The following is a 23150-nucleotide window of genomic DNA, read 5'->3' on the forward strand; positions in this document are numbered from 1 at the left end:
AAAAGATCTCGGAAATGAAATTTTATAATCATTAGAAATTATTTCAACTGATCCAGTAGAAACGGTAACAGACGACGACAAAAAATTTAATGACAATTTACCATAATGACCCAATTTCAGGGGGACATTGCGGTATGGAAAAATTATATGCAAAACTAAGAACAAAACTTTATTGGAAGAATATGACTCGTTATGTAGCCAAATATGTAAAAAATTATAAGGAATATATTTTGAACAAGTTTATACCAAAGACATAAGAAAACCTTGTTATAACCCCAATACCATGTAAACCCTTTGATGTACTAGTAATAGATACAATAGGACGCCTTCCTGAGTCCAAACACAGTAACAGGTTCGCAGTTACAACGATTTGTGATATGTCTAAATATTTAGTAACCGTTGCTATGCCATATAAATCAGCAAAAACAATTGCTTCAGCAATTTTCGAAACATTTATTTTAACATACGGCGTAATGAAAGCCATAAAACAGATTTAGGTAAAGAATTAAAAAATGAATTGTTAAATGAATTGACATCACTTTTAAATATAAAACATGATTTTTCAACTGTTTTCAACAATTGAACGCAATTATAGAGTTTTTAATGAATACTTACGAGCATATTATCGAAGCTTGATGCGCTCCATTATACAAACGCGTTTACTTATGTATTTTTATAAGATCGATGGGATTACAAATGAATAAAAGTGATTTTATATTTAAATAAAGTTGAACGACATAAGTATATTTAAATTTCTTTAAATGTCATTTTACAATATATATATATTTGTAGAGTAACACTTGTATTAATTTAAACACAATTTTAATTGCGTGTGGCTGTTGGCAAGCGCGTAACTATAATGAATTCAATTTCCATTTTTTCACTATTCCGTTACTTGACATTCCCATTGGAATGTCGGCATTGCCAGCCCACTATCGATATGACACTCGTTTTAACTTGCGTTGCCATATCGGTAGTGGTGCCATTACACCACCCCCCTAGAGAAAAGATTTTTGTAAGGTGATCAGTCTTACAAAAATCTGTTTACCCTGCAGTGAAGTAAATTGATTTGGAGGAACGAGATTTCTTTAAATTACATTACTTAATTCCTTCCCCCTTTAACTCGATCATCCATATCAATTTTGTATTAAATTTTAATTTTCTACTCTAGCTGTTTATTATAACTTACTGTTATCGCGTAATTAATAATTACTAATCATATTACTAGTTATATTACTAATTAAATTACTAGTTTTATTACTAATTATATTACTAGTTATATTACTAATTATATTACTAGTTATATTACTAATTATATCAGTGGTAGGAACTAATTTTCATTATATATAGTTTAAAAGTACATCACCGTTTTTAAGGTTTATATAATTTGAAAAAGAACATTTTAGTATTTATAAAATCTTAAATCTGATTAAATATAATTCAGAATTCATTTATTATTTCTTTAGGTAATTTTTTGTATATGATTCTTATGAATGCTTTTTACTTTGTCTTTATCAAAAATCTTTACATTAACACCGTCTACCTCAGTCACTTTGTATGGACCTTTATAACATTTTTGTGTTTATCACAAGGCTCTTTTTGAACTAATACCATATCTCTATCGTACATTTTTTTATTTCTTTGTTTATGTTTATCAATAAGTTCTTTTGCTAAAACATGAGATTTTTGCATTCTGTATTTTACTTCGCTATCATAATTTTCAACGTAAATTTGATCAATTTTTTCTTTTGTTAACTCATTTGGCAAGGTAGCTCTTGTACCGAAAATTAGCTCAAATGGTGTGAATTTGTTATCAAAAACCGTATATGCTGTTGTATTATGCAGAAATGTAAAGTATTTTAGATAGACATCCCACTCAGGAAAAATATCATTAAGGTAAGCTCCTAAGTACTCGTTAAATACTCGGTGGTTTCTTTCAATAGTACCAACGGTTTCGTGATGAAAGGGTGTAGAAAAATTGATTGATTTTTAAAAGCTTGGTCAATCCCGAGAAAATTTCATTATCCTAAATCGGATTTTATTGATTTCATTATGCCATAGGTTAAGACAAAACCTTCGAAAATTGCAGATGCAACTGTTTTTGCAGTTTTATCCGGTACAGCCATTGTAACTAGGTATTTGGTTAAATCGCACATCATGCGACTTATTCCCATTGTTTGATGCAGGCAAAGGTCCTATCGTGTCTATAACGACAATTTCAAAAGGCTTACTAGGAGTTGGTGTGAGCACCATATTCTCTTTTATTTTTGGTTTTACTTTGTTTAATAGGCATTTTTCGCAATTTTTAACAAATTTGGCAATGTCGCGTGTCATATTTTTCCAGTAGTATTTAGTGCGTATTTGCGCCTATAATTTTTTGTTTCTGAAATGGCCGCCTGATATCGGATCATTGTGGTAAATTTGCATGCGTTAAAGTTTTTTGTCTTCGTCAGTTACTGTTTCAACTGGTTCCGCCAATATAATAGTTAAATATTTTAAAATCTTACTCCCGGTATCTTTAAATTTTGCAATACTGAAGTGATGAAAAATTGTATAATTTTTTTGCCATTCTATTTTCTTAATATTGTGATTGGCGGCGTTTCGTCCAACCTCAAAAGTAGCTCATCTAGATTCGCTATTTTGTTAACAACCGCAAAATTTAGTAACTCGAGCTTTTTATGTTTTAAATGTGCGCATATTTGTATATTTTTAATTTTACCATTTCTATCATAATTTATATTTGATTTTGTCCTCGGGATTCTTTTTGAAAAATTATAGGTGTATTCATCGTAAACTTGTAATATTTCTGTGTGTATTTGTTGGTCATCGTTCTGTAACTGTGTTTCCTCTTTTTGTTTTGTCATAGATTTTGTTTGTACTGCTAATACATTTTTTGTCGAGTTTTTTAGTTCATCTATTGTTATACGTGATAGCGCGTCAGCGCCTACATTTGATTTACCTTTTATGCATTCGATTGTGAAATTATACTCAGAGAGTTCTAAACGTATTCTCGTTAATTTGGATGAAGGATCCCTCATATTGAATAAATAAACGGCCTGATCTAACCTTAAAATGTGTACAATAGACGTATGGTCGAAACTGTTTAATTGCAAAATATATTGCCAAAAGTTCTAGTTCTATAATTGCTTTTTTTTGTTCTGATTTGCTAAATGCTTTTGAAGCGAAACAAATTGGTAAATCGTTACCATTGTGATTGTGACTAAGTATCGCACCGCAACCATTCTTTGTAGCATCTACTGTTATTAAAAAATTCCTTACTGAAGTCTGGATATTCCAATAGTTTTGGTGACATTAGGCTGCGCTTAAGTTTTTCGAAAGCTAATTCACATGAAGTATCCCAGTTAAATTCGAAATTTTTTCGGCTCAAACGGTTTAATGGTGCTGCTAAAGTAGCAAAATCTGGTATAAATCTCCTATAGTAGTTGACAAACGCAACGAATCTTCTAACTGCATCTTTTTCACAGGGCTTAGAATATTTTTTAATCGCTTCTATTTTCGAATCTTCAGGTAACAGACCCTTAGCTGAACATTTATGCCCTAAAAATGTTACTTCAGATCGAAGAAAATTGCATTTGATAGGGTTAGGCCGTAAATTAAACTTCCTGCATGTCTCGAAAACTTTTTCTAAATTTTTTAAATGGTGCGCTTCACTGCATCCAATGACTATAACATCGTCTACATAAATGAATGCTTGGTTAGGTGAAATACCGGAAAATGCAATTCACATCATTCTTGAAAAGGAATTAGGAGCAACGTTTAGACCAAACGGTAAGACTTTCCAACGGAAAGCTACGCGATCTGTACTAAATGATGTTATGTCTCCTAAATCTTTATGCAATGGGATTTGGTGAAAACCAGAAAAAAGATCCAAAGGCGAAAAGTATTTCGCTCGACCAATTTTGTCCAAAATATCGTCTACACGAGCCAAATTTGTCTGCAATTACACAGCAAAAAACATGATTACCTCCGTTTGAATGAGGTAAAACATGGGCAACCGCATACCGTTTCCCTTCTATAATGCATTACTTTAACATGGGCATGTCATTGGAGGTGTGGCCTTTCTACGTGGATCACCGCAAAAGGAATAGAGAACAAATCACCACTACGATTGAAAAGTAACGACTGAGGAAAACCTTACCGAGAAGCGGATAAAGAATGCATTCCTATATTAAATTCATAGAAGCGAAGCAAGAATGCCTTATTGAGAAGTGGACAAAGAATGCCCTGCTCTGTTGATTCCTTTGAAGCGAGTCAAGAATGCTTTACGCAGAAGCGGACAAAGAATGCCATGTTCTCTTAATCCCAAAGAAGCGAGCCAAGAATGCCTTACACAGAAGCGGAACTATTCAATTTGGACAATAAAAACATGGTGTTTTAAAATGTTACATTCTATCTTTTTTAATTGCATGTTTCAATGTTTATTGGCGTTTAAAATCAAACTTAAAACTTTAGTTTTTGTAATTGATATTAGAGAAAAATGGTAAGTTTACAAACTTTAAGTTTTGTATGTACTTAGTATATATATAAAATATAAAGTAAAAATTAAAATTACAATTGTAATGAATTCAGTCTTGTATATGCATATTCAAAACTTTTGAAAATAAACTTATTTTTGTAAACATTAATTATCTGCCAGTTCAATTAGTACATTGTGTTATGTATTTATGTTAAAAAATAAAATAAAAAAACGTAAATTTTAATTATAGTGAATTCAGTCTTGTTTCTGAACATTTATATTAAAAATAAAATAAACTTATTTTTGCTCAATGTATATTAATTATCTTGTTTAGACCGAAGCCTAAATTCTTATTAACTCCCGTCAACCTAATATCACTACGTTACCGACCTATAGTTCGCCCACATGCATGTACCTATATGTGTACATATGTAGGTTATGTTGTCCGTACACATATACATACCGGAGACTTCTCCCGCGGTCCAACGGTTGTCCTCGACAAGGCAACCGTCTACTTTTCCAGCGATTGTCGAGCGAACCACAGCTATCAACGTCCGAGGAGCCCCGCCACATCTCATTTTTTTCAAGGTAAATTAATTGTTCCAATAATATTTTCACTGCAATAAAAGCCATATTATAACGAGAAATATCTCGCTTCTTTTTTTATTCTTTTACTACTCGTTGCCTAAATACAATTGTGGTTCCTCCACTCCCTTGCCGAGTTGCGACACACCTCAATTGTTCATGGTCATTCTCCCCGAAAAAGGAACCAACGCCGATAAATATATACAGTCCACATCCATACAATTTATCGTGGTGATACACTCAAAACTTTTTATACGAGAATCGTGGTGGTATTCTTCAACCTCTGGTGATACGCGTCGTCCAAATTAAGCGAAAATTTATACACTTTCTTGGTGATATACAAGGCATTTTTCGGGAATCACCTTGTTGGTACACTCTGGGTGCAATTTATAAAATATCTTGGTGGTAATTTTTCATTATCGTGGTGATACACAACTTTGGACAAATATCCTGGTACCACACAACCTGGTAATGTTTAAGCCACATCAAACAACACACAAATCATTCCAAAACTTCACGCAGTTTCTACGTAAGTGTTATATTTCTTGCCACTTTTCTTTTGGTTATTTTTGAGATTAACTTATTATTTAAAAAGTGCCGCGAGTGCTCTGAACCCCTAAACAGTGAAAAGTGAAATTTACCAGTGGTTATCTCTGCGATAGAGTACCTCAATTTTTTTTTGTGCAAACAAATACCCGTTGTGAAAATATAAAGTAAAAATTAAAATTACAATTGTAATGAATTCAGTCTTGTATATGCATATTCAAAACTTTTGAAAATAAACTTATTTTTGATAAACATTAATTATCTGCCAGTTCAATTAGTACATTGTGTTATGTATTTATGTTAAAAAATAAAATAAAAAAACGTAAATTTTAATTATAATGAATTCAGTCTTGTTTCTGAATATTTATATTAAAAAGAAATAAACTTATTTTTGCTAAATGTATATTAATTATCTTGTTTAGACCGAAGCCTAAATTCTTATTAACTCCCGCCAACCTGATATCACTACGTTACCGACCTATAGTTGCCCACATGCATGTACCTATATGTGTACATATGTAGGTTATGTTGTCCGTACACATATACATACATGCCGGGGCAACTGTGTGGGGAAGCTTGTTCTCAAAACCGGAGACTTCCCGCGGTCCAACGGTTGTCCTCGACAAGGCAACCGTCTACTTTTCCAGCGATTGTCGAGCGAACCACAGCTATCAACGTCCGAGGAGCCCCGCCACATCTCACTTTTTTCAAGGTAAATTAATTGTTCCAATAATATTTTCACTGCAAAAAAAGCCATATTATAACGAGAAATATCTCGCTTCTTATTTTCTTCTTTTACTACTCGTTGCCTAAATACAATTGTGGTGCCTCCACTCCCTTGCCGAGTTGCGACACACCTCAATTGTTCATGGTCATTCTCCCCGAAAAAGGAACCAACGCCGATAAATATATACAGTCCACATCCATACAATTTATCGTGGTGATACACTCAAAACTTTTTATACGAGAATCGTGGTGGTATTCTTCAACCTCTGGTGATACGCGTCGTCCAAATTAAGCGAAAATTTATACACTTTCTTGGTGATACACAAGGCATTTTTCGGGAACCCCCTTGTTGGTACACTCTGGGTGCAATTTATAAAATATCTTGGTGGTAATTTTTCATTATCGTAGTGATACACAACTTTGGACAAATATCCTGGTACCACACAACCATGTAATTTACAAGCCACATCAAACAACACACAAATCATTACAAAACTTCACGCAGTTTCTACGTAAGTGTTATATTTCTTGCCACTTTTCTTTTGGTTATTTTTGAGATTAACTTATTATTTAAAAAGTGCGGCGAGTGCTCCGAACCCCTAAACAGTGAAAAGTGAAATTTACTAGTAGTTATCTGTGCGATAGAGTACCTTAATTTCTTTTTGTGCAAACAAATACCCCTTGTGAAACTTGTGTTGACCACGTTAACCAGGCTATAGGAAGGGTGTATGTCGCACTGCGAAATCTGACGCTATCGGCGATGTTTACTACTCGTAACATCCGCCATAAATTGGCTGTCCAATTAATTTTACCTTATTTGATATCTTCCGAGTTGATATATAATAAGCTAGACTCGCACTCGGCTCATCGATTAGACGTGGCCTTTAACCATATAATACGCTATGTGTATGGACTTTCGAAGTTCGACCACATATCCCGTTGGAAATCTAGCCTTCTGGGATGTCAAATATCCGACTATTTCAAAGCCAGTAGCTGCATTTTCCTTTTCCGACTCATGCTCACTAAGACGCCCTTATATCTTTATAATAAGCTTTCTTTCACAAGATCCGACCTTGTAGTACCCGCATTTAAATCTGTTGCGTCGATTAGACTATTCTTCGTGAAAACTATACGTACCTGGAATTCTATTTCCAATGCTATAAGAAATAGTATAAGTAGGAGCAACTATAAGAATGTTATCTATAACTATTTTTCTGATAATAGTATGTAGACTGGCCGTGTATTTGATCACGATACTAGAATAAATTACAAATTAGCTTTATACTTCTGTTTATATCGGTATCATGTAACTGTTTATTTTCTTTGTGTACTACTACTTATAACTACCTTTCCTTTCATATTGTACTATAAAAGACCTCAAATCTTATTGTACTAATAATTTTGATCATTAAATAAATATATACATATATATATACATACACAAGTGGGAAGATATGGACAAGTTCCTATCAAATAGATTTCATCAAATGTTTTTTGTAAGATGTGCATATCTGACCACAAATTACGGAATTGTCCCCGATTCTGTGATTTGACCCCAGTGGAGAGAATCAACTTCATCAAATCTACGGAGGCTGCCTGAACTGTTTATCCCCAGGACACACAGTGACGAGGTGCACCAGTTCGTACAACTGTGCCAAATGCCACTCTCGTCACCACGCGGTGCGCAACCCATTTAAAGATGCGGATAATATCCCATCAACTTCGGCCCAGGCGCGAAAAAGACAGAAATGGGGGCAACCAAAGTCTTCTGCGAACCAGAATGTAAAATCTTGTCATACTAATTCCAGCACAGGCGTGCTATTAGGAACTGCTCTCCTACACATACACCAGAATGGTACCGTCTTCTTCGCGCGGGCTTTAATTGATTCAGGGTCTGAATGTTCCTTCATGACAGAACGACTAAAACGCAGAATCAATTTGCCGGCGAGGAAAATTCATGCCCAAGTTTCAGGCATCACCAATGCAGTATCTGCTCAAGTGAAAGAGGCATCCACCATCGAACTACGTTCAGCAGTGGATCCATGCTTCAGCTTGACTACTCCGGTTCTTATTTTAACCAAACTTACTGGAAATCTGCCATCCTGCCATATCAACACAATGACTATGCAGGCATTCCCAGAATTGGTTTTGGCAGACAAGAGGTTCTACGTCAACGAGGATTTAGACCTCATACTTGGTGGAGACATATATCCCCAAAATATGATGAGCGGTCTGAGAAAGAAAGTCCTTAATACACTTTTGGCCCAAGAGACAGTGTTCGGTTGGATACTATACAAGGTGGAAAATGAATAGCATATTAACTGGTTTAGTCATTTGGCATTGAAATTTTTGGCTGTTTACACTACATCTCCCTTTTTTTCAGAATGCTTATGCATTTGGCGAATTCTTTTTCTATTTTTATTTATGTAGTTAAATATAAATTAATTCTATATTTTTTATTTTATGTTTGTAGGTTGAAAATTTGCTTATTCTATGAATTTAAGTCTATTTTTGTGTATTATTATTTTCTTATTGTTTATGATATTGCTATTTTCTATGTTACTGGGAATTAAAGTGTAATTATTTTTACTATCGAGATTTTCTACTTTATAGGGTATTAGAGTAAAATTATTATTTTTATCGATATTTTCTACCTTATAGGGCCCTTTATATCTACTATCTAACATATGACCTGTTATTTCCTTATAGTGAATATTTTTATCAGAACTAATTTTTTGTTTTTCTTTAGCTTCTTTTACTACTTTAAAGGCTCTATCGTGTGCTATTTGTAACCTATATTTAATTTATCGTAAGCCTCATAATTGTATAATGGGCTTACCGTATTTTCTTGTAAAAATTCGTAAGTCTGGGGTTTTTTACCAAAGATCAATTCGAATGGGCAATAACTATGGACTATAAATGGGGTAGTATTGTAACAATATGCAAAATATTTAAGATACTCATCCCAATCATCTTTGTTAATGGATATGTATGAACGCACATATTCATTGAAAGTTCTATGGCTACGTTCAACAGTGCCTAAAGTTTGGTGGTGATACGGCGTAGATGTTTTGTGCTCAATATTGAGAAGCTTACATAGTTCCTCAAATAAGCTATTTTTATATTCAGATCCCATATCCGTTATTATCGTTTTCATACTTCCATAAATTAAGATGAAATTTTCGATTATGGCTCTAAAGGTCCAATTGTATCTATTTGTACTATTTCGAACGCCTTTGGTGGTGTTTCAGTCAAAATCATTGGTTCTTTTAAATTTTTATTAATTTTATTTTTATTACAATTTACGCATTTCTTTATATATTTTCTTATATCACTGACATTTCTTTCAAATCATTGATATCTATTCGTGACAGAACGTCTGCCACGTAATTTTCTTTTCCGGCTATGTACTCCACCCCAAAGTCATACTCTTCCAAATCTAATCTAATTTTAGTTAATTGGTGGTTAGTGTTTTTCATTGACACTAAATATGTTTAAGGTCGATGATCCGTTTTCACTGTGAATTTTCTGCCATAAACATATGGTCTAAAATATATAATGGCCAAATGTATGGCCGCCAATTCTTTTTCGATCGTGGCTTTATTTATTTCGCCTTTTGTAAATGATCTTGAGGCGTAGGCAATGGGTAATTGTTTTCCTTCATACTCTTGGCTTAGCAAAGCGCAGCAGAGGTCCGCCGACGCACAACGTAACCAGGGTAAGCCAGCGCGAACCGCGGCAGCAGAGGTACGCCGACAGAGGTCACGTCAACGCGGCGACGCATAGCGCAGCCAGGCTAAGCCAGCGCCAAGCGCGGCGGCAGAGCGCAGCAGAGGTACACCGACAGAGTAATACAAGTAAGCGCCGACGTAGGGCGCGACAGAGCACCGCCTCAGCAATACAAGTAAACGCCGACGTAGGGCGCGACAGAGTATCGCCCAGCAAGTACGAGTAGACGCCGACGCAAGGCGTGGCAGAGAATCACCCAGCAACCAGCAATACAAATAGACGCCAACGCAAGGCGCAGCAGAGTAATACAAGTAAACGCCGACGTAAGGCGCGTCAAGGCACCGACGCCACATACTAACGGGATCCGTCTAACGGAACACGGCGACAGAGCATCGCCTCAGCAATACAAGTCGACGCCGACGTAAGGCGCGACAGAGCACCGCATCAGGGAGAGACGCCGTCATAAGGCGCGTCAAGGCACCGACGCCACATACTAACGGGACCCAGCTAACGGAACACGGCCGGACGGCTAAGGCCCGCCACCGCAATCAAGGATACCGCAAGATAATCCAAGGTAAATTGAAAATGAAGTATACAAACACGTTTTTTTTTATATTATAGAATTTAGAACCAATAAAGAGAGTGAAGTTTTTTATATTAAATCGATTTGCAAGGTGCCCCTTTAATACAAATTTATTGTAAACGAACCCTGGGCACGGCGAGTATACCTCAGCAAATATCAAAGAAGCAACGGTGCACGAAAAAGCTTCGTTACAGTAGCTAAAAGATTTCTCGCAGTCGTCTGTCCAATTGAAAATTACATTTTTCTTACTAAGCCTTGTTAGAATCCTGGCGTATTCCGCGAAATTTTGTATGAATCTTCTACAATAATTACAAAATGCGGAAAATCGTTTTGCTTCATCGGCATTTTTGGGAGTTGGGTAATTTTTAACAATTTTAAATTTATTTGGGTCTGGTAAAATTCCAGTACTTGCGCATTTATGTCCCAGATAAGTAACTTCTTGACTGAAGAATAAACATTTATCGGGATGTAATTTTAAATTATATTTTCTGCAAGTTGAAAAGACATTTCTTAAATTGTGTATCATATGTTTTTCGGAGCATCCTAATACGGATAAGTCGTCCATGTATAAAAATGCTTGTAATGGTTTCAGGCCTGCGAATGCCAATGTCATCATCTTCTGCAATGAGTGCTACTTTGAGGCCATAAGGTAATCATTTGAAACGTTAAGTACAGTTATCCGCTGTAAAGGATGTGATATCCCTTGACTCTGGGCTGAGTTCTATTTGGTGAAATCCTGACATTAAATCTAGGCATGAGAAATATTTCGCTCTTCCTAATTGATCCAGAATATCATCTATTCTAGGCAAAGGGAATTTATCAGCTGTTAATTATTTACTTATTTGTCTGAAATCAACCACTAATCTCCACCTTTTTTCTTGTTTGCCCGGAAGAGATTTTTTAGGTACTGTTACTGCGGCAAGACCACAGATAGGGCGCGCTCGTAATAATGGTGGGGAGAAAAGAAAGGAAAAAACACAAACGAATTCGTTATAAAAAGATACATAGTAATGTTTATTGAAGTGAAAGTAAATGCAATTGTAGAGTTAATCCAATTAGTAACAATTCAAGATTTCCGATTGCGGAAGTGTATAAAATTAATTTTATAATATTGATTAACAAAGGACTTACCTTCGGTGGCTTGGCTGCTGGCGGTTTCTTAAACGTTCGCAAAAAAAGTGAAAGAGGTAAAAATACTTTAGTTCGCTGTCACCGCCGAATCCTAGGCTTAACTATTATCCGGCGAGGTAAACGGTTATCGGTATAAACCGATATGAATAAATGAAAAGGAAAAGTAAAGCGATACGAGGGTGCACCGTCATATTTAGGCTTGTGGCCTAAATATGCCGGCCCCTTTGCGGCGAGCAACTTCGAAACGACCGTAACGCCCCCAACAACCAAGTCCCAAAGGGCTCGCGAGAACGCATCTGAACATAAAATTAACGAATCTCAACTTAAATTTAGACCCTGCAGTAAATGCGTATGGAAGAAAAATAGTATGACCAGGATACATAATTCGACCGACGCCAGACGCTTCTTTGTGGGATTCCTGTGAATAAAGAGATGGTAGTCGAAATAGACGTGGGTTGATTTTAGTGCACTTTACTTATTGAATGGACAGATGCCTGATTATTGCTTGTGGGCTCCAGACACTACCAACCCGAATATGGTGGCTTGAGTCAGCAGCCCGCCTACGTTCGACGGTGGTGTGCCGCTAACCATTAGGCTGGCGTAGACATCGGCACGTAGTGTGAGCCGGACAGGTGTAGACCGGTGGAAAGCTGGATCCGCCAGCTTCATAAATTGGAATGCCGTGGCTACCGATGGATCCAGAGTTGCTGTCGGACTAAGCCGTGAATATCGTGACACCACTGTGGCCTGGGTCGTCACTGCTCCCGTTACCCCGTATTTCCCTCGCAGAAAAAGCGTGCACTTCACATGATAGGACGTGCCGGTACGCTCTAACCCGAGGTCCTTTGCGAGGTTTGCACCGATGATGGAATTCGGAGCGCATGGATCGATAAGGGCGCGTACTGCGTGGACCTTCCCTCCTGCTGCTATCCGAACGACCGCCGTTGGAGCTATGGCTACAAATGTACAAATGCGCGTGTAATGGTCGTTGCTAGAGGCGTCTCCCGTAGGAAGCCGGCTGGCGTTGTTGGTTGGCGCGCGAGCGTGGTTACTTGGGCACGAGCGTTATACGGGGCCGCCCTACCAACTGAGCGTCGTGACGGGCGGGACGGACGCGGTTCCGCGTCGCCACTGCGCCTCCTGATAGAGCGGTGCGATGGGGGAAAGGACGTGTCTCCCCGCCATCCCCGCGTTGTACGTTTGAAGGCTTTTTATGTCGTAGTAGCGGTCGGAAACGTTGTGGTCCTCAACCGTCCGCTGGTGTTGTTGCTACTATTGCAGTAGGATCTTCGCGTCGTTCGATCTCTTCTTCGGCGACGTCCGCTTCCCACCACAGGGTTTGTTCCGTGACGTGGATTGATAGGGCTCCGTCGGAGCTCTCTTCGCCATCACTCTCGTGGGGCGGTGGTGGAACGTCGTCGAGGTGTGTTGACGTGTGGTGCTGCTCGTTGCACCGATGACAGCGATCTTCGCTGGGACATGTCTTCCGTTGGTGGAATGGCGATAAGCAATTTGTGCAGTATCTCAAATCTATGATCGTCTTTAGTCGATCCATGTTCGTCATGCCCCGGTAAATCGGGCAGAGCCTTATGCTGTACGATTTTTGACATAGCCGGCAGGGGGCGCTGAATGTGTTGCCGCGTGCCTCCGTCTTGGCGCGTTTATGGGACAATCCAGTCATTCTAGAATATCAGATTGTTAGTAGAACATTCGTAGATGCCCTTAGGTTGGGTGGCTTATGAGCCGGTAATAGAAGCTTATTGGCTGAGATTGTGGTTGGCGTACTCGGGATAAAGGGTTTATTTGGGATGAATACTCTGATTAAGTTATTCTGCCGATATAATGACGTGTAGTGGTTGAAACCACTGTTAGGTTTAGTAAAATTTCATTGAGATACGCCTAAACGTATCTTTAATTTTGAAAATATTTTCATCACAATGAAAACAACTGTATTTTTTGGTGGTTGTTTACTGCATGCAAAACGCGGTTATATGCGCTATCATTTGTGTAAAATATGGTATCACGGGTTACCCGTGTATTTTCAATGCTCTTTGTGATTCAGAGCTGGTTAATAAGATTGTCGTTTAAGCGACGTCGTGCAAATAAAATGTGGGACAGATGTAACGTGGCCCTTATTCGCTGCCCTGGAACACTCTTTGTGTTGATTTTGGCCATTTTGTGTGAGAATCACAAATTGGGGTGTGTTTGTTGATTTCAACACAACCCTGGCGGGAATAGACTACCTTACCGAGTGCGGTAATTGGTGGAACGATCAGCTGTTAGCTCTCCCACAAAGTTGAGTGAGACAGCTGTGCGGTGCTGCCCATTGGGCAGCGTAATTATACATAATGGTCATGTCATGAAAGTATTTAGGGAAAACTCGCGTCTGAGTTCATCTTTTCTAAAAAATTTTAATTTCTCCTTTGTTTGTAGTATCTAAAGCATGTATGACACTCCTTTGTTCTTGCTTGGATTCCAAGCTAAAAGGACTGACAAAACTTTATCGGAACTTCAATACACAAAAACAATTTCTATCATGAAAGCGAGACCACTATTGAGTGTGCCATGTTTTTGTTTATGTTTTACATTTTAATTTTGCACTACCCTTTTTAACAATGAAAATAATGCAATTAAACCGCGAAAATTATTTCGGTCTCGAGTGGTTCACTTTTTTTTTCCAAGAAAGTTGATTTTGATTGTGGTTTTATGCACCAAATTCTCAAACAAAAACAAAACTTTCATTCATCAGGAAAAAAAAAAGAAAAAAACGGCGGAATGTCAAAAACCAAGCTGGCTCGTTTGTGTCAATGAACTAGGCTGTATTTTTTGTGTATTTCGTTAGTTCTTTATTTTGTTCGGGTACTAACACTCGAGTTTGTTGGATCCCGCGGATCCGACTTGTGATCCCATGGTGACGCCTACAATGTGTTCACCGCTCAAGAAACAAAAAAGGCAATGTCAGACGAGTGGCAACCTTGTTTCGTTCATTCAAAATGGTATCCATTCATGAAAATGTGAATACATACCGATTGTGAATGAATAACCTTCACAAAGGTATGCACCTGTCTGAAAAAAACGTGTTCTGGGTAAGTATGCCCTTTTTCTTTAATAATTTCATTTTATTTTATTTTATTCTATTTTTTTTTCGTTTCAGATGCCAAACGTTACAGCAGCACCATCACCTAGTAATACGGCTATATTCGGAAGTTCATTGCCTATGTTAACAAAAGTTCCAAGCTCATTGGAAAGGCTCACAACTAGACCGCAAGATGATTTGAATACTCCTTACAATACCGCTGCAGGCTATCAACACAATAATGACGGAGAGCCTTCTCTGCTAACTCCAATGAAATCTGTAGCTGTTCCATCAACTACAACTTCGTCACGTTCGCAGCAGCCACAACAAAAAATCCCGATTGGCGTCCAGCGCTGAAGCTATCCGTGAGACACGTCCAAGTGCTGTAAGCACCGTCGTACTCAAGTGATTGTTGTTGTTGTTGTAATTTTAGGAACATCAATTATGAGCTAAAACTGAAAAAATTGTATTGCATGCCTAAAAAATTGTTAGGACACTAAACTAGTAGGTAAGTCTATAATGATTAGAACTATTGTTAATTCAGTTCACCTTTGAGTGCTTTCAAAGAAACACATTAAAGTATGTTTGAAAAACTAGATTGGTTTCGATTTCAGAACAAGCTACTATTCTGCTTAAGAGCGTAATATTTATCGAGTTATTCTCTAACATTAGGATTCATAAGTGGCCGACCCAACATATTCTAAATATTCATTTTGGGCTGTTTTGATTTTTCGACAAAATAGATAAATGATGTATTTTGTCACGATTTTTACTGATCCGTTGCCAAATTTGGTCCTAAAACAAAACCGCGGTCAGCTAAGTGCCATCATAAGTACCATTCTTCGAACGAAAACGAGGGGAGAATCTCCCGACATAGCGCCTGAAGTAATAACTAGGCCGTTAGACACTCGGCGAAAGCCATGAGAATGACTAAAAATTCGAATAACGCAAATTGCAATAATGTTATCAACTGTGAAATAAGTTCCTAGTGAACTGCTTCGTCGCAATAACGAAAAACAAAAAAATTTCTAATTACTCCTATAGAAATAGCCTTAGGTTAACATTTGTAAAAATTTTTGGTACGTGAAAGATGCAATTTATTTATTAGCTCAGAGGGGTCTGATTTGGTGGAAACTCTCATATAGTTCCGAAGCTTACAGCTTATAATAATACATCGAGCATTCCATGAAAAATCACAAATAATATCCGCCGGTATAGAAAAGAAAATTTAAAAAAAAATTTAACCTTATTCAAGCATCAGAAGGAAAGCACCTAAGACCAACAGCAGTCTTACTAAAGATACGACAGCAGCACCTTTCACACCTTTCGTACCCTTCGTACCAAAGGAAGAAATTGTGGACGACCAACAACAACCCCAATAACAACAGCCATCACAAACAGCTTTAGGCACATCAACTACGTCGGCAGCAGCAGCAGCTGATAGTCCCTGTTAGTACGAATTCGTTAGCCTCACGTACATTAGCAATTGCTGCTGCTACCAATTCAGCTCTAAGTCAACCCCCAACTAGTGATCCAAGTGGCTAGTATGGTCGTGGTGCGCATTGATAATGCATTAGCTGCTGGTGTTATAGTTGATTTTGATGTTGATTGTGTTGTTGCATTTGTTGTATTACCCCACTAGGATTTGTGTTCATTGGGCCCCCACCTACGGCAGGTGGGCTAGGCAATAAATTTACTTGTGAAGCATATTCGTCCAATGAACGTACAACACGTTCAACATCTTCAGGTATTAATGTTGTTATAAGATTATCAATGATTTTTTGACGACCAGAAAGTTAAAATAATGCAATGCGATAATATTTTTTGAGACGTGCATCAATTGATGTACACTTGTACGTAATAAGGAACGATGAGGAATTTTGAGTATCTCGCAATTGGTGTACACACAATTGCACATGCTTTCCCGATGTAAAAGAGAAGAAAAACTCTGGTTTGGTGCAGTGCCTCGAATGATCACTGGTACCTTGCGTCGACAATGTAGTCCTTGTTGCTTCGAGAACGAAACCGGGGGGCGTGTAATTGCTGATTCAATGGTATTATGTCGCAGATAGTAGATCTGCGTTAGGATTGTTGGCTTCGTTCGGGGTGAACGAGAGCTGGGTTACGCGGTTTGTTGGCCTCGTTCGGGGTGAACGAGAGCTTCGACAGTTTCCCGGTAGGTACTCCTTTCATCTCCGTCACCCAAGAGCGCGAGGTTTAGGGCATTGTGTAGATTCCCGTGGTGAGCCCGAGGATTCCTGTGTTGCACCCAATGCCTAGGGAGTTGGGAATCCTCAAGGGAAACCTCACACGGCGAATACTTGTGAAGTTAGTTGACGAGTCCGAGGATTCCGAAGGTGGCACTGAGTGCCGAGGGTGGTTTGGAATCCTCAGGGGTAGCCTCGCACGTGCTGTCAGGACTTTGTGTAGTTTGAAAATGATTTGAAAAATTGGTTTGGAATAGGTCCGCTCATGTGGCGAGCCCGAGGATTGCGGTTTGGCACACAGTGCTTAGGGAGGTTTTAGGATCCTCTGTGGGAGCCTCCCAGGTGGAGTTGGAATTATTGGTTATTCCTAGGTTGCGCTCTTAGGGTGACGCGATGCGTTGGTGGGAGTCCCTGCCTGGAAGTCTGAGAGAGTGGGGGGGGGGGGGGGGGGGAGGTTTTTGTAACGGTTAGAAGTTACGAGTCTCCCTCACCCTCACTGGAGGGTGGTAGTAGGACCAATTTCGTGATTGGTCTGGTGGTTGTCCCCTTGCCGTATCCAGTTCGACGACTCGAACTCGGTTATCGGGGCCATAGTGAAGGTTGGCTATCCGACCTAGTCTCCATTCGTTGGGGGGCAGATTATCCTCCTTAATGACGACTAGGTCCCCCTATTTGAGATTTGATTGTGGATGCTTCCACTTAACGCGCTTCTGCAATTCAGTGAGATACTCCGTTTTCCGACTAGGAAGTGTCCGGGGGTAAGTGGCTCCAGGTTGGACGGGTCATTTGACGATGGGCTTAGGGGTCGGGAGTTGAGACAGGATTCAATCCTACACTGAAGGGTGCTAAACTCCTCGAGAGTAAATTTATGATCCGATGCGATCTTTTTGAAATGAGTTTTGAAACTCTTGACTCCTGCTTCCCACAGCCCGCCCATATGAAGAGCAGCTGCTGGTATGAAATGCCATGCCAGGGTTTGGTGGGCATATTTAGAGAGGGTTTGGTTGCGCGCATCAACGAGGAATGCCTTGAACTCTGAGCGGAGAGCCCTCGACGCACCGACAAAGTTCGTCCCGTTGTCGGAATAGAGGTTTTTCGGGCATCCTCGTCTGGCGGCAAACCGACTAAACGCTGCTAGAAACGCGGCGGTGCTGAGGTCGCTAGTCGCCTCTAAGTGGATCGCCTTAGTCGCAAAGCAGACAAATAGGCAGACGTAACCCTTGGACATGCGGCATCCTCGTCCGCTGTAAGACTTGATGTCAAACGGTCCGGCAAAATCCACCCCTGTATTGGTAAATGCCCGAGAAAAGGTGGTGCGTTCCGCAGGGAGAATTCCCATGAGTTGCGTCGGTGAACGTTTGCGGAATAGCGTGCAGGCCTTGCAGTTGTGGATGATGGATCGGATCATGTTTTTGACCCGAAGTATCCAATACTGCGTGCGTAGGAGCCGCAGCATTAGTTGGTATCCGCCATGTATGGAAATGATGTGGACAAACTGGACTAGGAGACGGGTGAGTCGGCAGGCATAAGGGAGGATTATCGGGTGACGCTCGTCGACGGGAATGTCCCTGGATGCATTGAGACGACCCCCCACCCGAAGGACATTATCTTCGTCGATAAAAGGGGCTAGAGAGAGGATCTCCCTTTTGGTCGCGATGGGTTTCCTAGTTCTCAGAGAGCTTATTTCTTCGGCATAGTGGTTGGTATGGGATATCCTTATGAGGCGGCTAGTCGTAGCCTTGATTTCGTCAGGCGATATCTGGTACGACTCTGCTTTGAAGAACGTTTTAGTTTTTGGATGAGTTCTATTCGAGAATCTAATAATGTAGGAGATTACCCGCAACGCCCTTGATAGATCGGAAAACCGATCAAGAATATCCTCGCTATTGTTGATGTTTGTTGCTGCATGCACTTGTACTCATTTTGTTCAATGTTTGTGTGGTACTCCTGTTCACCTTAAGATGGCCATTTCGCTTTGCCTTCTTGCAGCCAAGAAGGTCCTTGCCACCACAAAGAGTTGTCGACTAGGTCTGTGGCTGGAAGTCCCCTGCTGGCTAAGTCCGCTGGATTTGATGCGGACTCAACATGATGCCATGCTTTCGTTCCTACCTTTTCCACGATTTTTGTCACCCTGTGAGCTACAAATGTTGACCAGGAACACGGGTCGAATCTGTCCATAGGTGAATGTTAAATGTGCCTAAGTTCAGGTTCTCCATCACAGTTTCCAAAGTCTCAGCCAGCAAGACGGCACCGCATAACTCCAATCGTGGTAATGAAATTGTTTTCACTTGTGCCACCCTTGGTTTTGCCATAAGTAGACTAACGTAGATCCTATCGTTGACCTTAGCTCGCACGTAAACCGTAGCCGCGTAGGCTTTTTCGGACGCGTCACAGAAGCCGTGAATTTCTATATCGTTGGTTGGGGTGAAGTGCACCCACCGAGGTATACGAATCCGGTTAATGGCAGGGTACTCCTGCATAAAGGTTTGCCACCGATCTAAAGTGATTGTGGATACCGGTTCATCCCAATCCGTCCCCTCCAGCCAAATGTTCTGCATTAGTACCTTGGCTACGATGATAACTGGGGCGAGCCATCCTAAAGGGTCGAAGAGTTTAGCGATGGCAGATAGGATCGCCCTCTTTGTTAAGATGTCCTGGTTTTCGATTGGTTTCGCTGTGAAGTAAAAGTAGTCGGAATGCGCGTTCCAACCGATGCCTAGGGTTTTTACCATGCTCGCGTCCTCGAACTCCAGAAAGTCTTCCGTCAGCCTGTGAGGTTTGGGTATTCCCTGTAGACTCCTACTGCAATTAGAGGTCCATTTTCGCAGAGGGAATCCTGCTGACTTTAATGTAGCTGTGATTTCATCGCGAGCAGTGATTGCTGCTTCGATGCTATGCCCCCCTGCCAGGGCGTCATCGACGTACATGCTATTTCGCAAGATGTGCGATGCGATCGGCAGTGACGGTTCCACGTCATCTGCAAGTTGATGTAGGGTTCTGATCGCTAGATAGGAGGCACAGTTAACCCAAAAGGTTAGCGTGTTGAGCTCATACACGCTGACAGGGTCCTCTGCTTTGAGTCGAAAAACTATTCGTTGGTATTGAATTTGATTTTCCTTTACCCAGATTTGCCTGTACATCTTTTCAATGTCGCTGTTAAAAACGTACTTTGAAAATCTCCATCGGAGGAATAGTATCGTTAAGTCGGATTGAAGTACTGGGTCGGTGTGTAGAACATCGTTCAGGCTCGTGCCGTTGGATGTCGGGCACGACGCGCTGAACACGACCCTCACTTTAGTCGTTGTGCTTTCCTCTTTGATAACCGCATGATGCGGCAAGAAGTAGCAATCAGATGATTGTGGTGGTACTACGGTGTGTACCTTGGACATGTGCCCTAACGTGACGTATTCTGTCAGTACCCTGTTGTATTCCATCTGTAGGGCCGGTGTCTTGGCCAGGCGTGTCTCGTTCCGATAGAACTGAGAGCAGACGCTCTTAAGAGATGGGCCAAACAGAGGGTTTTTGGGAAGTCTTGTTTGAATGGAAGGGCGACGGTATATCTTCCATCTGAATTCCTTTCCGTCGTGTTTTATATAGTGCCTCGCAATAGGCATTATATTCAGTCAGGGCTTTTTTGTTGGTATGTTTTCAATTTCCCAGAAAGCGGTTAGTTGCTTGTCTAGGCTAATTTCGTTAAAAAAGGATACCCGTGTATTGGTTGGGTGAGGTGCATCTGCACGACCGGTTAAAATCCAACCGCAGACGGTTTCTTGGGCGAGAAGCGTATTTAGAACGTTCTTCCGTATAACGTTTAGTATTATTTGGGGATAAATGTCGCCTCCAAGTATGAGGTCGACTGGTTCATTCATGAAGAAACTCTTATCCGCCAGAACCAGATCAGGGAACGCTTGCCGATTCGTTGCGCTAACTTGGCAAGTCGGAAGGTCCCCTGTTAATTGAGGCAGGACTAAGGCCACTGTATTGATGCTTACTAAGGCGTCTGTAAGCGAACCTAAGTTAATCGAACATGATTCCTTTACCTGGGCAGATGGTGTATTATTTATTCCTGACAGTTGCACATGCAAACGTTTGGACGGAAGGTTTATTCGCTTCTTTAGTCTTTCTGTTATGAAAGAGCATTCGGATCCAGAGTCTATCAGCGCTCTGGCGGAAAATTTCACTCCGTCGTAGTTTATATTAACCCGCGCTGTTCCTAATAACACCCCTTTTGTCGTGTTAGCATGACACGAAGTGACGTTGTTAGCATTATCTTGCCTTTTTTCAGCTTCCATTCTTGCTCTAGTCTGTTGTGAGGTTGAAGGTGTGTTGTCGGTGGCGTTTTGAGCCCACCTTTGAGAAGTTGTCTTTGGTTGTGCTGTCGGGAGATGGAGCAAGGTGTTGTGCCTTGCGTGGCACGTGCTGCAGTTGAATTGGCTGGTGCATCGTGTCACGGTGTGTCCACCCGACAGACAATTCAGACAGTAACTATTGTTTTTTACAAACTCGATTTTTCCTGACGCGGACAACCTGCGGAATTTTTGGCAATTTCGTAATTTGTGCTCCGTTCTGTTGCACATCTTACAGGCTGATTTTGGTACGCTGGCTTGGTAAACCCCAAGTTTCGTAGAATTTTCCTTAGAATTCGAATTTTGACTTTTGGGTGCTTTTGTAGTTTTGTTACCCCTAAGATCAGAAACCGTCTCTAATGTCTGGAAGCGATTGGACAGGAATTTATCCATATCCTCCCATTTAGGGATATCTGTTTTTCGTTCTACGGTCTGTTCCCAAAGAGCCAGTGTAGATTCAGAGAGTTTTGTGTATCATAAGTAAGTTATAATTGCATCCCAATTTGTGATGTCAATGTTATGACATTGTAGCGCAGAAATGCAATTGTTGATCTCACGTTGCAATTTTTTGATTGAGGTTCCACACTCCTGTTCGACTGCCGTCAGATTAAATAAGAGTTTAAGTTGGGTGTTTACTAGGATACGTTTATTTTCATATCTGTCGCTAATGTTTTTCCAGGCGGTTGCAAAACCCTCGTTTGTTAATGAGCACCTGCCCACTATTTTGCCTCCCCTTGAGTTTTTTGTTTTAGATAATATAATTTCTCGACATCTTTCAGATCAGTATTGTGGATGTAAATGGCCGTGAACATATCTCTAAAGGCTGGCCAGGAAATGTAGTCGCCTTTAAATACATCGGTGTCACAAGGCGGCAGCCGCATTTTATGTCCACGGCGCGAAGAGTCATCATCCTTCATCTTTTGCTGGCTGTGGGGTGATAGCTTCAACTTCAGCCGCCACAGCAGATATGCATTGCAGGTAGCATGCGAAGCAGCTTTTATTCTTCTTTCTTAGCGAGCTGAGTTTGTCTTTGGACAGCTCAGGATTGCTGAGAAGACTTTCATATGTGGACTTGGTCTTCTTCCATAGTGCCCTTAGCTCCTCTTGCAGTAGTGCAAGGGTGTGCTTGTTCCGGGACTCGGCCGGGGCGGAGTTGAAATCTTGTTCAAACTCGACTATGGAATCAGCCAATCTCATATAAGTCTCCATTGATTTTATTAATTTGAATATCTTGTTTCTTTAAAGGGTTCGAGATTGGAGGCAAAAACTTAGTGGCGTTGGTGCGTATTCAACCGCAGCAAAAATTATATGTGTGTTTTGTTTTTTTTTGAACGTAGTCCAGCAATCAATCCTGCTGTGATTGTGATGTATAAGTAAAATCTTTAAAAACACACGGATTGAAATTCTGATCTGATTGTATGTGTTAACCCAGATAGCAATCTTATGTGAATTTAGTGATAAGCAAAAATTTGAATCAGATGTAAATCTTGACGTGAATGTAATGTGTCGCCAGTGATATGAACCACTTATAGAGATCCTCACGAGGATTATGTAAGCCACAGATAGAAATCCTGACGAGGATTTAATGTGTATACAGTGATATAAAAATAAACACAGATAGAAATCCTGACGAGGATTTAGTGTGTATAAAGTGATATTAAACACAGATAGAAATCCTGAAAGGATTTAATGTGTCTACAGTGATGTGCAGTGTAGGGAAGAGAATCGTCTGCAAATATTTAAT

At 40.0% G+C, this 23150-nt stretch overlaps 2 protein-coding genes across 12 annotated transcripts in view; both read left to right on the plus strand.

Annotated features, from left to right (window-relative positions):
- LOC137235424 (uncharacterized) overlaps positions 1–23150 on the plus strand; it is a 993733-nt gene that overhangs the window by 79936 nt on the left and 890647 nt on the right. The gene's annotated exons all lie outside the window — the stretch shown is intronic.
- The window catches only part of LOC137235425 (uncharacterized), a 149772-nt gene continuing 131401 nt past the window's right edge, over positions 4780–23150 (plus strand). The window contains exons 1-2 of one of the 4 annotated variants that reach the window (XM_067758408.1): positions 4780–6686; positions 6743–6846. The gene's annotated coding sequence lies outside the window, so the exon portion shown is untranslated. Of the gene's footprint in view, positions 6847–23150 lie in introns of all 4 variants that reach the window. The other 3 variants (XM_067758407.1, XM_067758409.1, XM_067758406.1) reach the window with 3 other exon arrangements.

Source organism: Eurosta solidaginis, chromosome X (genome assembly GCF_040869045.1).
Source record: "Eurosta solidaginis isolate ZX-2024a chromosome X, ASM4086904v1, whole genome shotgun sequence".
Taxonomy (NCBI): Eukaryota; Metazoa; Arthropoda; class Insecta; order Diptera; family Tephritidae; genus Eurosta; species Eurosta solidaginis.